The following is a 16,914-nucleotide window of genomic DNA, read 5'->3' as shown; positions in this document are numbered from 1 at the left end:
GGAGTAATGACTAGTCGGGATCTCAACAGGAAACAGGGGGTAGACCGCAAATGGGATCATTTTAAAAGGGTTTATTCGCCAAGATGTGGGTGTAGGCGAACCACAAAGAACTGAGCAGTAACCTGGGCTCCATGAGAGCCACAGCCTTACCACCTCCAGGCCCGGAGAGGCAGTGACTGGCACAGAGAGAGTGTCAGGTCCAACAGCTGCCTTAGAAGAACAAAGGCCTCGGTCAAGGATGCAGCCTGCTTGAGACACCCTGGCAAGGAGAGGTCCAGGCGGAGGCAGGTTACAGTGAGGTTGTCAAGTTTAAGCCGTAGGGTTCACAGCTACACAGGCCCCTTCCCAGGCCTGGGGAGGAGCCCTAGCAACGTGTTCATATGTCCATGCTTTTGTAAATTTGGAGGTAAATTTTGTAAAAAGTAAGATATTTTGGATCCCAGTTTCCCTCTACCACACGCATCCTATGTTGGGTGGCTTTGGAGGCGTCATAGGCATTTTTAGGATCTGGTTAAGGAGAAGATGAGTTTGGGTTTGGTGGGATATATTTAAGTTGCTCACAGTCACTCTGTATATATTTAATTCACTGCTAGTTGTCCTCACGTAGGAATGGCTCCCAGGAATATTCCTACCACCAACTCATCTGATGTCATGACTTGAAGGTACAGGGAGGTCATGTTGATAAGAATGGGCTTTGGGGAGCTTCCTTTGTGGCTCAGTAGTTAACAAACCCAACTAGGATCCATGAGGATGTGGGTTCAATCCCTGGCCTCACTCAGTGGGTTAAGGATCTGGTGTTGCCCTGAGCTGTGGTGTAGGTCACAGACATGGCTCAGATCTGGCATGGCTGTGGCTGTGGTGTAGGCTGGCAGCTGCAGCTCCCATTCGACCCCTAGCCTGGGAACCTCCATATGCCGTGGGTGTGGCCCTAAAAAGCAAACGAAACAAAACAAAACAAAAATGGGTGTTGGTGCCCAGCATGGGTGTATGAGGGTGGTGAAGAGAACCAAGCTTTGTGTGAGGAACCAAAAACTGGTCTGTGGCCCATCATCAGCCATAAAATTTTAAGTGTAGAATTCACTTCTTATTGTCAGAAATATGCAGCTCGTACAACTAGAAACACGCCGTCTTATTTTCTTTCTACATATTAATTCTCAGATTCCTGTGGTTATAGCCTATAAAAAATTTCAGATCGTATCAAAATTAGCAATTTATTAAGATGAAGAAAGACAATGCAAGTAGAAGAAAAGGACCTTGAATTTTTCAATAATCTCACTGATGAAGAAGAATAAAGCATATAAACTCATTGGGAAAAAATGTACACTTCTTGGGGCTCTGATATAAAATCCTGACATCTTTGAAGATGTCCCAGATTGGGTCCCCTGGAAACAGCCTATGAAATGGAAACTTGCAGGCAACTCTGTCACCGTGGAGAACTCTCAGGAGATATGCTGGTATGGGAATGAGGATGGCAGAGAAGCCGAGCAGCATGTGGCCTCAGCAGATCCCATATTCTAGCAGCTGAGGGATGCCTGCATGGGCCCCACGAGGGCATCTGGGCAAAACCGCACAGAACCTCCATGAAAGATACCATAAAACTCATGGTAGGCCAAAATAATGGGGCAAAGACAAGCTGGTTTATAAGTGTTAGCAATTCAAAGAATAAGATTAGTTCCTGTATAAGAAAATTTGAGATGCCCTAAATCTTAGTTACCTATGGAAGACAATGACAGAGGTCTTCCCAAATTGGACAGCAATCTCAAAATTTTATGTGGTATTACAGATAATGGGATGTGAAACAAATGATTCTACATTACCAATAAAAGGACCCCCAAAGTCCAATCAAATCTATGAGAGGAAAGACTAGATTGTATTTCCATTATTTCTCTAGAACGTTTTATTACAAAGTTGTCAGCTAAAGAGGCAAAGAGTATGCTGCCAAAAAAAGAAAAATATTATTTTTCTACATGTATTGAGTGATAACTTTGGTATTTTTGTGGGCCACTAAAATGGCAAGCTTCCGTCTCATAAAACCAGAATCGCACTCAGACCCAGGCAAATAAATACTCTGTCATCACTCAGCTGTCCCTCTGGAGCTCCCCCATAGCTGAACCCAACAGAAGGCAGAGGCTCCTGCAGGACAGCCCCATGGGCAGGAAGCAGGACAGAGAACGGTGGCAGCTTTTAATTATACCAGCCACAGCTAAGTCCTATGGAACCAGCTTAGGGTGGCCTTGACTGCCAAACTCAGCTTGCAAGTTATTCATAGAAAATGAAACCTGAGTGACATAAAACAAAAACACATATTGAAGGCGCCTTTAATCTGGGGTTGTAAAACACGCCTACCACTAGCCCATGAGGACAAAGTCCTGTTCCCACATAAAGGCAGGAAGACGCGTGTGCTCCTTTCCTCCTCCCTGTGGCCTGGGGCTCCCACGCAAGCCACAGGGGAGGGGAACACGAAGAAGGCGAGGGGTGGAGCATCATCACCTTGGACATGACCCCTAATCAGAGGCTGTGGTTACCCTCCTTTTGCTATTTAGCAGCCTTTTACCTTCTATCCCGAATGGGCACCCCTCCTTCTTCCACGCTGTTAAGTGAGGCCCTTTCTTGTCTTCCCTTCATCCGGTCAGCTCCCACCTGCAGCTCTGCACAGCCAGGGCTGGCTGCACACACGGAATCAAATGGGCCTCCCCCCTTGGAGGGAGGAGCCCAAGTTTGAGGTGGAAATGCCGGGACCCAATTCCTCTGTTGGCTCCTTCGTGACCTTCCTGGGTCAAGGGCACACTGTTCTCCCTCTGCTCCTGCCCCCATTCTCTCCCGCTCTTGGCACACAAAGCTTCCCCACTGGGGGTCTTCCTTTCCCAGTCCTCTGGCCACTCCTTCCCAATCTCTGTCAACATAAGTGTGTTTGATACTACACATGCACGTGCGCGCTCACACACACACACACACACCCCTCAGCTGGCCACTTTCTTCAAGAAGCCTTTCTTTCTTCTCCCTCCAGGAATTAATCTCCTTTCAGAAGGCCCTCAGTGTTTGTCCATGTGCCTCCTATGGCTTGCATCACATTTTGTTGACCTATTTCACTTACTGGTTCACAAGTCTTATCTCCTCTACCAGACAGAGACTGCCTCCAGGACTCAGCTGTGCATGAGTCATTTTTTCTCACAGCAGCAGCTGGCCTACGATGGGCATTTATGAATGGATTCATGGACGCATCTGCCCTTCAAAGTATGAAGGTCTTTCTTCTTGTGAAGGAACAAATATGTATCTCAATTATACACATGTCATGATTACATCCTCATCGTAAAATACTCAGTGTAGATAAAACTAAACTTCCCTTTGTTTATCTCTAATCCTAGTCCCCTCCCAATTATATACCTATACCTGTAAATGAAGGCATAACATGGTTTTAGGGGATTTTTTTTTAAACTATCTAAATTATTTTGCAGCCTGCTTCTTTCATTTTATACTATGTCAACAGTATCTTTCCATCTTTCTGTACCTTAGTTTTTTGCTTTGTTTTGCTTTATAGAGTCACACCTGCGGCATATGGAGGTTCCCAGGCCTAGGGGTCCAATCAGAGTTGCAGCTGCCGGCCTACACCACAGCCACAGCCATGCCAGATCTGAGCCATGTCTGTGACCTACAACCACAGCTCACGGCAACGCCAGATCCTTAACCCACTGAGCGAGGCCAGGGATTGAACCCACATTCTCATGGATACTAGTCGGGTTCATTACTGCTGTGCCACAACAGGAATTCCTACATTAGATTTATGGTAACTCATTCTTCCTAACAGCTCTGAGATTCCATAGTTCGGTTATGCCACAGCTTATTTAACCTCTCCCTTTATTGATGGTTGTTTGTGTTATTTCCAGGATTTTGCTATGTATATGTCTCCTTGCACATGTGGTCTTTCTTCTAGAATAATGATGAAGAATTAGAATTTCAGAGTCAAAGGAATTGTACTTTTAAAGTTACATTAGATTCAAGCAAAAAAAATTATATTAGATGTTGTCAAATTAACTCTCCAAGAGACCGCACTTATAATTCCCCAAACTTTGCCATTACTTGCTGTTATAAACCTTTAACACTTTGGCCAATCTAATGAGAGAAAAATGACATTGTGTTACATTAGTGTGCATTTCCCCATTTGCTCTAAGGAAGGTTGAGCATCACTTGATGGGTTTATTGACCATTTGTCCTTCTTCTTCTGTGAAATGTACGTATACTTTGCCCACTGCTGCATTGGGTAGTTTGTCTTTTTCGTTCAAGATTTATGAGATATCTTGAAGTTCCCTGGTTGCTCAGTGGGTTAAGGACTCAGCAGTGTCACTGCTGTGGCTCTGGTTACAGCTGTGGCTCTGGTTATAGCTGTGGCTCATTTTCCATCCCTGGCCTGAGAACTTGCACATGGCACAGGTGCACACACACACACACAGATTTGTATGATATATTGACAAATTCTGAATACTAATTCTTTTCTATTATGAATAACATTTTGTAAATATTTTCTCGGAATCTGTTGCTTTTTTTTTTTTTTTTTTTTTTTTAGGTCCACAGGCACAGCATATGGAAGTTCCCAGGCTAGGGATCGAATTGGAGCTACAGCTGCTGGCCTTCGTCACAGCCACAGCAATGTCGGATTGTTAACCCACTGAGCGGGGCCAGGGATTGAAACTGCGTCCTCGTTGATATTGTCAGGTTCACTTCTTCTGAGCCACAAAGGGAACTCCTGGTGCTTATTTTTTAATTTTCTTGAAAGTGCCTAGTTTGCTACAAATATTTTCTTTTGATCCAACTTTGAATTTTTCCAAATATATATCTAATTCTCCCAACATTCTTTATGAAATCCATTTTTTCCCTGATGATGTGAAATGCCACTTTTATTGAATAGCAAGATTTCCTATCTACATTAATCTCTTCCTGGACTTTTAACTTTTTTTTTTAATTTTATGGCCACACCCTTGGCATATGGAATTTCCTGGGCCAGGGATTGAATCTGAGCCACATCTACGACCTATGCCACAGCTGTAGCAATGCTGGATCCTTTAACCCACTGCACCTGGCCAGGAATTGAACCTGCGCCTCCACAGCAACCCGAGCTGCTGCAGCCAGATTATTTACCCAAAGTAGGAACTCCCAACTTCTCACTTTTCTTTATCATTTTTTTAGGTATGTTTCTTATAAACAACATTAAGATAGAGTTTTGGTTTTTTTTTTTTTTTAAGCTCAGTCCATAGATTATATCTTTTAAAGAGAGAATTAAATTCATTCAATGTAACGTAACAACAATTATACCTGATTTAATTTCTTCCTGCTTACTTTGAGTTTACGATTTTTTTCTTTTTCTTTTACTACCTTGCTCAAATTGTTACTCCTTTCCACCCTTGTTAATGTGAGAATTCACCTGCAGTCTTTCCATCCCATTAATGGTTATCTCCCCTTTCCTTTTCTAGTGATCATAATCAAACTATTTCTTTACTATTACAGGAAAACAGCTATGATTATTTATTCTGCTTAGATACTCAATTCCCCTATTATTTCTCCCATGTGGGTACTTCTTCACTCCACCAGTGAGATATTGAGGATATTTCCACTTTCCCTGTTTTCCTCTCCTTACCCCAAGAGCCTTTGGGTTCTTTTAGCCTGCCTGCCCTGCCCCCAGCACCTACGTTTTGCTGAAATAGCATAGTACTTTTCTTTCTAGATCTTATTAGAATTTCCTTTGCAGTATTTCGCCTCTATTTTAAGAATCCTTGCTCAGCACTACACATTTCCAGTCCATCATTACCCATTTATGTTGAACTATATATATGGGTTTTAAATCTCTGCACACATATACATATATACACATAGGTAAGCATGTATATATGCATGTATATGTGTATATATTATCACTCACCCCTCTTTCTTCTCTTTTCTGTTATAATATTGGATTTTGGTTGGAGTCTTTTTGAAACTATTTTCTTCAGAGAGTGCTGCAATTTTTGGATCCATGCATATTTGTAAATATATGTACATATGCATAAATATATATGTAAATATATGTGCATACACATAAGTTTATATATATATATTTGTATTTATATATATAAACTTCTGTGGGTGAATCATGACTTGGCTAGGTAAAGAACTGTTGGGCCACTGATCTTGACCTCAGGAGTCTATAGATGTTATTCCACTGTCTTATTTTGTCCTTTTTGTCCTCTGAAATTAGTTAGTCTCACTTTAGGTCTCCTGGACCTGCTTTCAAAAATCTCATATTTTGGAGTTCCCGTCATGGCTCAGTGGAAATGAACCTGACTAGTATCCAAGAGGATGCAGGTTAAGGATCCAGTGTTGCAGACGTGACTCGGATCTGGCGTTGCTGTGGCTGTGGTGTAGGCTGGCAGCCATAGCTCCGATTGGATCCCTAGCCTGGGAACTTCCATATGTCGCAAGTGTGGCCCTAAAAAGCAAACAAAACAAAACAAAAAGTAGACAGAAAGTATAATATAATGAATACTCCTGTGACCATCACTCACCTTAAAAATTTTTTCTTTAGAAACTTCATTTTTTAAAAATTAATTGTTTTATGGCCACACCCATGGCATATGGAAGTTCCTGGGCCAGGGATTGAGTCCAAGCCACAGCCATGACTTACATTGGATCCTTTAATCCACTGTGCCAGGCTGGGGACTGAACCCATGCCTCCACGGCAACCTGAGCCACTGCAGCTGGATCCTTAACCCACTGTGCCACAGCGAGAAACTCCTAAAACTTTCATTGGTGGTAAAATACGTATAACACAAAATGTACCATCATAAGCCTCTTAAGTATACAGTGAGTGGTGTTAAGTCCATTCACACAGCTCCACAACCAATCTCAAGAACTCTTTTCATTTTGCAAAACTGAAACTCCATGCCCAGCAAACAGCAATCTCCACCCCCGCTCCTGCCCCCAGCCCCTGGCAACCACCACTTTCCTTTCTGTCTCTGTGAATCTGACCACTAAAGATGCCTCTTGTAAGTGGAATTATACAGGACAGGTTTTTCTGTGACTGGCTTACTTCACTTAGCATAAATGTCCTCAAAGTTTATTCATGTTGTACCATGTGTCAGGATTGCCTTCCTTTTTACAATTGAATAATAGTCCATTGTTGGCATATACCACATTTTGTTTGTTCATTCCTCTGCCAGCTACAGTAGACTTGTTTCCACCTGTTGGCTACTGCGAATCAAGGCAGCGCCTCATGGCATCCCCCAGCTTTAACAATGATCCCCTCTGAGGCAATCCTGTTGCATCTATAAGCCCACCACGTCCCCCTTCCATATTCTTGTGAAGCAAATCTGAAGGGGGTATTTTACAAACTATATTTTCTATTGGGCTGAAGATCATTCCCAGGGAGAATCAGAGTTTGGAAACCAACAGTATGTCACCGCAAATAGCTTAAAGATGAAGTGCAGTTGAGGTGGGAGAGCTGCTACGGGAATGGTAGATGAGGAACAAAGAGTCAGAGCGTGGCTGAGGCTGATTGCATGAACGTGAGCTTTTGCTTGCCCCTACAATCACCGCATTCCCTCTCTGGCTTCTAGTCCCAGGTCCCAGGAGCAGGAAGGTCTCCAAAGCCCACAGACCACGGCAACCATCCTGGCTTTGGGGGCCTCTGAAAAAGGCTCTGCAAATCTCCGTCCCCTTGCCTTCAGCCGGGGCATTTTGCTTTGGCAACAGCAGGGCTGGAGTCAGGCTATGCCTTGAACTCACTGACACGGCCTTGGGAGCCAAGATCTATTCCTGGAGAAGAGATTAGTGGAAATTCCTCAGGAAGAAATTGGCTGCCTGTGAATGCCAAGAGGCGTCACTAGATAAACTACCCAGAAATGAGGGTTTTAATGTTCATGTCACCTTAAAATTTTGCTGAGCACCTGAGGATGGCGCAAATTAATTAACTTGGCCTCTGTTGCGCCAGCCTCCAGAGCACACAGAGGCTCTCTGCTGGGACTCACCTCGGAGGGGTGGTGTCCCTTGCCTTTGTTACTCCAAGAAATGGAAACGTGTGCTAAGGGAGTATGGCAGTAGCCATTCTGGAAGGGCCTGCATTTATCTTGCCTTGGAGAAAAAAAAAAAAAAAACAATCATTCTCACCCTCTTAGAGATCTCTGGTTTTTTTCTTCCTAACCCCGTCAACATGATGACTGTTCCTCTAACATTCCCCGTGGACAGCTTCCACCTGGGCTCCTTTACATCCAAAGGAAATCATTGCAACAGAAAAATCTTTGGTCTCTCCCCAGCCAGGCCAGTATCCTGGTTTTCTCCTCTTTTTTTCCACTCCAGTGGCCTGAGATTTCTCTCCATCCTCAAGAGAAGCATCAGTAAGTATGTGTGGGAGGATTAGTGCAGGGTTTGATTTGAACATTGTCCTACAGGAGCTGAAGCATCTGGGGCCTGTTTGTACCTCAAACAGTCAGTAGGTACGTGTCTTGAGCCGGTGACATGCTGCTGCTCCTGGCTGAGGTAGTGGCAGCATCCTGCCCGCACTGGGCATGCGCCCGCCACTTCCACTCCATCAAGCTTGACCCCATCTTTCCACCATCTCTCTAATAAACATGCACCTACCACTTCTCCTCTGCCACCCTCTGTTTTCCAGTAAAATCAGGGGATTGAACTGGATAGTTCCAAGGGCCCCTTCTAGCTCTGGGTCTGTGGGAAAAGGTAGAAGTTCTGGAAATTAGAAGCACTTCTGAGGCTCCAGGCCCTAATTCAGAGACCCTAGGGGCCATGTGAGCCAAAGGAGGAGTGGGAGGGAAGTAGGAGCTCCAGGTGAGGCTTTCCAAGGTGGAAGCTGGGATGTGCTTTGGCAGGTATGAAAAAGAGACTGGAGGAGTTCCCAACGTGGCTCAGTGGAAACAAATCTGACCAGCATCCATGAAGACACTGGTTTGATCCTTGGCCTCACTCAGTGGGTTAAGGATCCTGGGTTGCTATGGCTGTGGTGTAGGCCAGCAGCTATAGCTCTGATTTGACCCTAGCCTTGGAAACTCCATATGCTGCAGGTTTGGGCCTAAAGAGACAAAAGACAGAAAAAAGAAAAAGAAAAGAAGAAAAAGACTGGAGAGCGTGGGACAGCGAGTGAGCTGATCTAGCCTGCAGAGGGCTGGACTGGGCCACATGGGTTAGAAAGACTTGTTCCTGACATTGTATGACAGGGTCTTGGAACATCGCTGAGTTTAGGTGGTTATGGATCTGATGCCCAAGGAGGACTTAGGGGCATAACAGCAAAGATTTCCTTTTCTTCCCGTAGAAAGGCAGCTGCAGTGATAAGTGAGCACCCAGGATCAAAAAAGGACTTCAAGATTCAGAACCTAAGGAGGAGTCTGACAGGAGCTGCAACAAGGCGTGCCCAGAACAGGACAATGGAGGCTCCCCACATATTCTAAAGAGGGGTTCTCAAGCCTTAACACTATTGGGATGGCCTTAGGGGCTCTGTTGAAACATGGAGTACCAGCCTGCCCCCCTAGATTTCTGATTCTGTAGGTCTGGGGTCCACCCAGTGAGAATGATGTCATTAAAGAGACTGTCATGAGCAGGTGACTGTCAGAGCTCAGCTAGCAGCTCTGCCCTTTACCAGATGTGGTCTAAATGCATAGCCTCTCCAAACCTGCTTCTTCATCTGTAAAATGGGATTGATGATAATTGAGGAGTGGACTAGAGATACATATAAATCACTCAGAATAGTTTCTGGCACAAAGAGACTGTTCCATAAACATTAGCTATATGTGCCTCTGGATGCAAACCTCCGGCACATGGAAAGTGCTTGGTAGTGCTAGTTTTGTGTGTATTATTAGGCTTGTGCTTGAACATAAGTAAAAGAAACCAACCAGAGTGGCTTGAACAATGAGGGGACCTCTCCCTTTTGTAAAAGAAGCCCAGGGGTGAACAGTCCAGGGCTGGCGTGGCGGCATTGCAGGGACCTCTCAGGACCCAGGTTCCCACTGCCTCGTTGCCTGACTTGCTTTCATCCTCATGGTTGCAGAATGGCTGCTGTACTTCCAGTCCTCATTCCAGGCAGGAAGGGAGGGCACATGAAGGACAAAAAGGCAAACACTTTCTCCTTGTGATATTTGCTGTTATATTCTCAAAGGGAAGTCCTTCCAGGGAATTCTGCCAACATCTCACTGGCCTCATCTCATTCAGCTATGGATGAGCATCTTATGTGGCCATCCTTAGCTGCCGAGGAGGCTGGGAAGTTGGGTAGTTTAGCTTTCCAGATTGTAATGGTAGAGATGGCAAGAAAAAGGAAGTGGAGTGCATGTTGAGGGAGCCAAACAAGGTATCTGCCACCTGACAGTTCAAAGCTTGAAAACTAGGGCCAGTTCAATGAGCCATGGGAGTTTGAAGCCCACAGTTCATCCTGTGCCTTTAGTTGACTGTGTGTGTATATGTGTGTGTGTGTGTGTTTGTGTGTGTGTGTATGTGAGAGAGAGAGAGAACAAGTGAGAGAGGTTTTGCTGTTTTGCTTAGAAAACTTATCTTGCTCTGTCTTGTAGGGTAATTTCTGAGCAGACCTTCTGTTCATCACCCCTTCTCCATCTCTTATCCACCCCTGCAACCTGGGAGCTTCCCCAGGTCCATGATTTTCTTGACTTCTCACTAGACCAGACACCATTATAGAACCAGAGACACACTGTGCACAAGGCACATCTGTCACCGAGCCCCCAGGAGGCTTCCACCCTAGCAGGAAAGACATTAAAAATTAAAATGAAAAAGCACTACCATTATGTTTTAAAGTCTCTAAATAATAGAGATTTGTCCATGACATGAAATTGAATGTGGTTTATTTGATCAAAAAAGAGAATCAAATTTGCCATCAGACTTGCTCCAAAAAGCTTTTTTAAGAATCCTGAAAAATAAATAAATAAATAGGTAAGTAAGTAAATAAATAGAGTTCCCATTACGGTGCAGCAGAAACAAATCCAACTAGGAACCATGAGGTTGTGGGTTGATCCCTGGCCTCGCTCAGTGGGTTAGGGATCCGGCGTTGCCATGAGCTGTGGTGTGGGTCACAGACAAGGCTCGGATCCTGTGTTGCTGTGGCTCTGGTGTAGGCCAGCAGCTGTAGCTCCGATTAGACCCCTAGCCTGGGAACTTCATTATGCCACAAGTGCGGGCCTAAAAAGCAAAAAAAAAAAAAAAAAAAAGAATCCTGGCACACAGTAGGTCCTCAAAAATTTTTGTTGACCTGTTGAAAGACCCTCCCTCTATGAGTGCCTATTTGCTCTCCCTTCCTAGAGCGAATAAGCTCTCTTGGGTCTAGTTCAGCACTGGCACACAGTAGGAACTCAGAGAATATTTATGGAATGAAGCTTATGTCAAATGAAGACTGCCATATTGGCAGTTGGGCCCAAATCCACTTTGAGAGGGTATTCTCTAGGTCACTATTGTGTTATTGGAGTAGTGAATTCTTTTAAACCTCATAAACTTTTGCGTGTGAAGCCAGAGCCTCATTCTGGCACTACACACACACATCTTGTCCCCATGAGGTCACTGCAGGGAGAGATTAACTCCAAGAGCCTCAGCAGGTTTAAATGTCCCTGAGTGTGTGCTGCGTGTTATGCTGCCTGGCTTCCTTTCAAGCTACCCTTTTCTCCCCTCTTGTTTGCAGAAACAATGGCTGTGAATGGGACTCTTCTCTCCACTGAGAGAAGGAATGAGGAGTCTATAGATAGATGCACCAAACTTTATATATATATATATATATATAAGCTTTTTGTTTCTGAAGTTCTCTCTAACCTGAGGACTGTAAGGCACATGCAGGCCGCCTAATCACTGCTGATCAGAGGAAGAGCTACATTTGGGAGGAAGTCCCTAAGGAGCCCTTCCTTCCTGTCTTAGACCTTGGGGTCAAATTGAGTGGAAAATTATTCTGCCACAATAATGAGAATAATGTCAATTTTATCCCAATTCAAGGAAAAGAAAAAAATTTAGAATTCTATCAACTGTAAATTTGTCTTCCATTTTTCTTAAGCTAGGAAAGCTGGGTTTTTTTGTTTGTTTTCATTTTGTTTTGACCATTGGTATGATGCAGCAAATGTAATATTTCCTGAAGGTCCTCAGACATCACTGTGGGCCTTTGCTACTTGGACTAATTGGAACAGCACCACTCCCAGACAGACTCAGAAGCCACCTGCTGCCTAGAAGGCAGGGGGGACAGGTCAGCTTGAGCTGATGCTTAATTGCCTCCAAATAGTTCATGTTCTGATCCACTCACAGAAAGGACACTCAGATAGAAAAGAACCATTTGTCTAAAAATTTTTCTTTGGAGTGACAATGGGGGCAAGCATAAGGCTTAGAGACAGACATTTCTAGGTTCTAATCTCAGCGCTTCTATTCACTAGTTATATAACTTTAGGCAAGTTACTTAACCTCTCTGAGCCTCAGTTTCTCTATCTGTAAAATGGAGTGATGACTACATACCTAGGATATTTAGTAGGGATTGACCAAGGAAATATACAAATAGTGGCTGAGAGTACCCCTGACCCAAGAGAAATGGCCCTTATTATTGCTCTGATTCATATATTGGTGGCTGGGTGGCTTTTGTGGGTGTGTGTGGTGGTGGTGGCCACAGGTGTGTACAGTCGGAAGCACTGGATCCGGCTGCCCTTTCAAAAGCTTTCAAGTTATGGGGCTCAGCACTGCTACCCCTATTATATCCTCATTAATTCTTTATCCATCCCTCAGCCCCAGCTCCACTTCCTCGCACTCACTTTAAAAAAAAAGCAGAAACCTGTGGTTTTCGAGCTGACATTTCATTTAGACACAGGTTTCTAAAGGTCTTTCCTGCCGTTTGGAAGGACCGAAGAATACAAAGAAGGGACGCTGACTCCTGGGAGGGAGACACAGGGCTTCACGGATTCGCTGACACAGCACGTAATCGCCTTTCCGCGTCTCCTGGAGTGAGAGGAGACACAGGCTAATGCTATTTATTAAGTGAGCGCTCACACAGCATGCTTTGCACACTCAGAATGCCCTCAGCATCATGCTTCTCTTCCCGACACGAGCATCCTGTGGCCAAGAGGGCAAGTTTCAGCAATATTGTTGTGCCAACCTGACACACAGGCCTGGCCCAGAGTCCACCTTGCTCTGTTCTGTGGAGCCCCTGGGAGGCCTCAGTCCTGATGGAGCTACGGTCCCGGCAGCTTCATTCGAGGACGAGAGAGTGACAGAGACAGGCTGAGAGAGACAGAGGATCACAGAGGCAAAGACTGAAACGGAGATACATGGAGAAACAGAGGGACAACGAGAGAGAAGCAGAGCGAGACAGCAACAGAGACACACAGGGGGACAGAGGAGAGGGCAAGAGGAGAAACAGACAGAGAGAGGCTTGTGGAGGGATGGAGAGACACAGAACTGTAGAGAGGGAGCTAGAGACAGAGAAAGACCTTCAGAAGGAGAGGGAAAGACACAGGGCTTGGAGGGAGCTGAGGCTGTACAGAGAAGCCAGATTGGGATCAGCAGGACCAGCGGGGGGCGGGGGGGGCGGTCCCTGGGGAGAAGTGTGCACTTTGCACCTAGGAGTCTCTGTACTGAAGTGCTTTCTTAGTTCTCAGCAGCCAGCTGAGTGTCAGGTTCAGAGGACACGCTTCAGAAGTGGGCTGGACGGACTCACAGGGACAGCTGGCTTTCGGCTGCGGTTGACAGAGGCCAGCCATTTACTCCACAGGCTGGAGCTGCAGGCAAGGCCTGGGAGGTCAGAACAGGCTTCCTCCCACGGGACAGAGACAAGGACCTGTGGCCTCAGGCAGCCAGGGATGATGGAGCTGAGGGAGAGGGGTGGCCTCCTACACACCTGGGGACCCATCAGTCAGACCCTGCAAAGACAATGGGGAGGCATCTTGCAGAGGCTGGTCCCTCCCTGGGGCCTCTTCTGTCATCTTGGGAATGAGGGGAGGGGCTGCCTATTTCCTAAGCAAGCCCCTCCCCCTCGGCCTGCACATGCCCACATAGACATAAACACTTCCCAGTCTGCTGGGGGAATGGCTCCTCTTAAGCAGAGAGAGAGGACTTAGTAGTTAAAGTCAGCCTTTGCAGAATTTCCCCATTTTCTCAACACACTGGGGAAACGTGCTTCCCCTAGGAAATGCTAGCTGCCTTCAGCCTGGTACTTCCTGGGATCTCCCACAGATGGAGGCTCTGGGCAGAGGCATCACCTAAGATGCTAAGAGATCATTTTGGGGCCCTGTTTCCAGAGCCTCTCCCTTGCTCCTTTCAACTTCTCATCCCCTGACCTGTCCTGTGTCCTCACCCCTGCCTGTTCTCATTTGCGCTTCCAGGACTACTGAGGCTTCTCTTCCTCCACCCTTGTTCTCCCAGACTCAGTTTGCCCACATCTGCCTTGCAGATTCTTTGGGAGCTTGCCTTTGTCCCTGGGACCCTACCGCAGGTGGCGAGCTCTCCTGCTGGCCAGACCCAAAGCTCACAGGTACATGAGCATCGCCCGGAGGCTGCAGGAGAGGTGCTACCATCTCCTTATTAGAAAGGACACAATGCCCTTTGACCCTGAGTGCTCCACATAGAAGTTGCAATAAAAAGACACTCGTCAGAGAAATCAAAGCCCATCTATGGATTAGGAAGCTTGTCCCTACACGCAGGTAAACGTGCGAGAAAACTGCATTCCTACACCTGTCCTCAGGGCATCTGAAGCAGCCAGTGTGGTCAGTTCACCAAAGGGGAGGCCTGTGCAGGACCTCAGTGTAGCAATAGAGCTGAGTCAAACGTCCCCTGGGGACGTGGGGACCCGTCAGAGAGTTGGCACAGCATGTGGCTTTGTCAGCAGGCTGGCTTTGAGCCCTCATCAATACTAGTTGTCTTACTTTCTGTTTCCCACGTCCTTCAGTTGGCAAAGAACTTTCCTGCTCATTATTATACTGCATTCTTCCCATATTCCTTAGAAGGTAGGCAATCTCCTTTTTTCCCCACAGGTAAAGAGAGTGGGGATTGAAGAGGTACATAACTGCCTCAAATGAAGAGTGCCGGAGCCACGTGACCCGACCTGTATCGTCAGGATTCAAAAGCCAGGCGTGCTTTCCACCCTGGGTACATTTATGGTGAGATACTGTCTGGCCCCTGTCAGCCCTATCTCCTGTCTTTTATTTTCCTCTGCAAAGGGGAAGCCAAAGGGGCAGGAGAGGTCTTCTCATTCCTCAGGGTGTGAGTCCTGGACCCACGCAGAAAAAACTTGCAGCCTGAGGGCTCCTCTTGCAGCTGTCAGACCCGCAGTTCCCCCTCTCCACCCCACACATTCAGGCGCCCTGCCCTGCATGTGGGCCAGAAAACAGCACGAATGCTTGGCTACAGAATGAGCACAGGCCACTGGCTCCAGGGTGACACAAGGCAGCTGGGGGAAGAGAGGGATTTGCTGTGTCTTGTTGCCGGTTACTGCTGAACCATAAGAAAGCTATGGGCTGAGCTGTGTATCTCAGACCAGCCCTTTTTGCTGTCACCTCACTAATACTGGGAAGTGTTTCCTGTTGATTCTCTGGGAGTTTCTGATGATAATTTTCTCTTCTTTCCAAGAATTCTATTTCTTCTTTCTTTCTTTTTTTTTTTTTTTTTTTTTCCTGTCTTTTGTATGTTTAAGGCTGCATCCACGGCACATGGAAGTTACCAGGCTAGGGGGCCGAATTGGAGCTACAACTGCCGGCCTACACCACAAACACAGGAACTCAGGATCTGAGCCATATCTGTGACCTACACCAGAGCTCATGGAAACACTGGATCCTTAACCCACTGAGCAAGGCTAGGGATTGAACCCACTTCCTCATGGATACTGGTCGGGTTCGTTAACCGCTGAGCTATGATGGGAACTCCTCTTATTTTTATTTTATTGCACTAATTAGATTTTCCTGGTATTACAGAATAGCAGTTATTGCAGGGATCTTTGTTCTTGATTTTAATGAGATTATGTCTCATGCTTTACAGTTAAGTATTATGTTTGCTGTTGTCATGAATTGCATTTGATTGCATTGAGGAAGTATTTTTCTATTCCTAGTTGCTTCCAAAAAAAGTTTTTAATGAGTCAGGAGTGTATTAAATTTTCTGATAAATATTTAGCAGCTGCAGAATGCCTTGAGTCAAAGGACTGGGTGAAGAATGCTTGTGGGAACCTATAGTGGTTGGCAGTGCAACCTGGGTCGGGGTGGGGAGTGAGAGGGTGGTCTGGCAGCCTTTGCCAGGAAGACCTGGGGAGACACAGCTCTGCTATTTATCACCTGAGAGGCCTTGGGAGGTCACTTAACCTCTCTGAGCCTCAATTACCTCATCTGTAAAAGGGAAATAATAGTGACCTCCACCTGCTCGTTTTATGAGGCTGAAGTGAAGTGTATGTGTGAAGAGCTGAGATGGCCCATCTCAAAGATGGCCCTGATAATCTCTGCCTCCCGACACTGACCCATATGTCCTCTTCTCCTATGTAGCATTAGGAGTGGTCTCTGTGACCAGCAGAATACAGCAGATGTGATGCTGTGTCACTTCTAAGGCAGGGTCACAAAAGGGCATTGAGGCTTCCTGGGTCACTTGTTCTTGCAAAAAGATCGCATGTTGTGAGCAGCCCTAGGGAGAGGCTCACAGGGTAAGGAATGGAGGCCTGCTGTCAACAACTATGTGTATAAGTCATTTTGGGGGTAGATTCTCCAGCCCCAGTCAGGCCATCAGAGACAGCAGCTGACATGCCCACTGCAACCCCAGAAGCCCTGAGCGGAGGCCATGCAGCCAAGTCACTCCTTGTTTCCTGACCCTCAGAAACCATGTGACATAATAAATGTTTACTGTTTCAAGCTACTGAGTTTGGGGGGTGATATGTGGTTACACAGCAATAGCTAACTAATACAAGTGCCTAGCCTATAGTAAGTGTTCAATCACGGTTATCAA

The 16,914-nt window shown here is 45.9% G+C and overlaps 1 protein-coding gene across 3 annotated transcripts in view; it reads right to left on the bottom strand.

Moving 5' to 3' along the window:
* Positions 1–16,914, bottom strand: part of LOC110256399 (uncharacterized) — a 138,235-nt gene that overhangs the window by 26,558 nt on the left and 94,763 nt on the right. For 2 of the 3 annotated variants that reach the window (XR_002337851.2, XM_084990755.1), the window contains exon 1: positions 2,555–2,668. The exons of the other annotated variant lie outside the window; for it this stretch is intronic. The gene's annotated coding sequence lies outside the window, so the exon portion shown is untranslated. Of the gene's footprint in view, positions 1–2,554; positions 2,669–16,914 lie in introns of those variants that run through there. 3 annotated transcript variants of the gene reach the window in all.

This window comes from Sus scrofa, chromosome 13 (genome assembly GCF_054392235.1).
Source record: "Sus scrofa isolate SSC_HxYL_T2T_F1_AM1 chromosome 13, Sscrofa_HxYL_maternal_Yorkshire_Landrace_v2.0, whole genome shotgun sequence".
NCBI lineage: Eukaryota > Metazoa > Chordata > Mammalia > Artiodactyla > Suidae > Sus > Sus scrofa.
The sequence above is the reverse complement of the archived record's forward strand: the minus strand, read 5'-3'. Positions and strand labels throughout refer to the sequence as shown.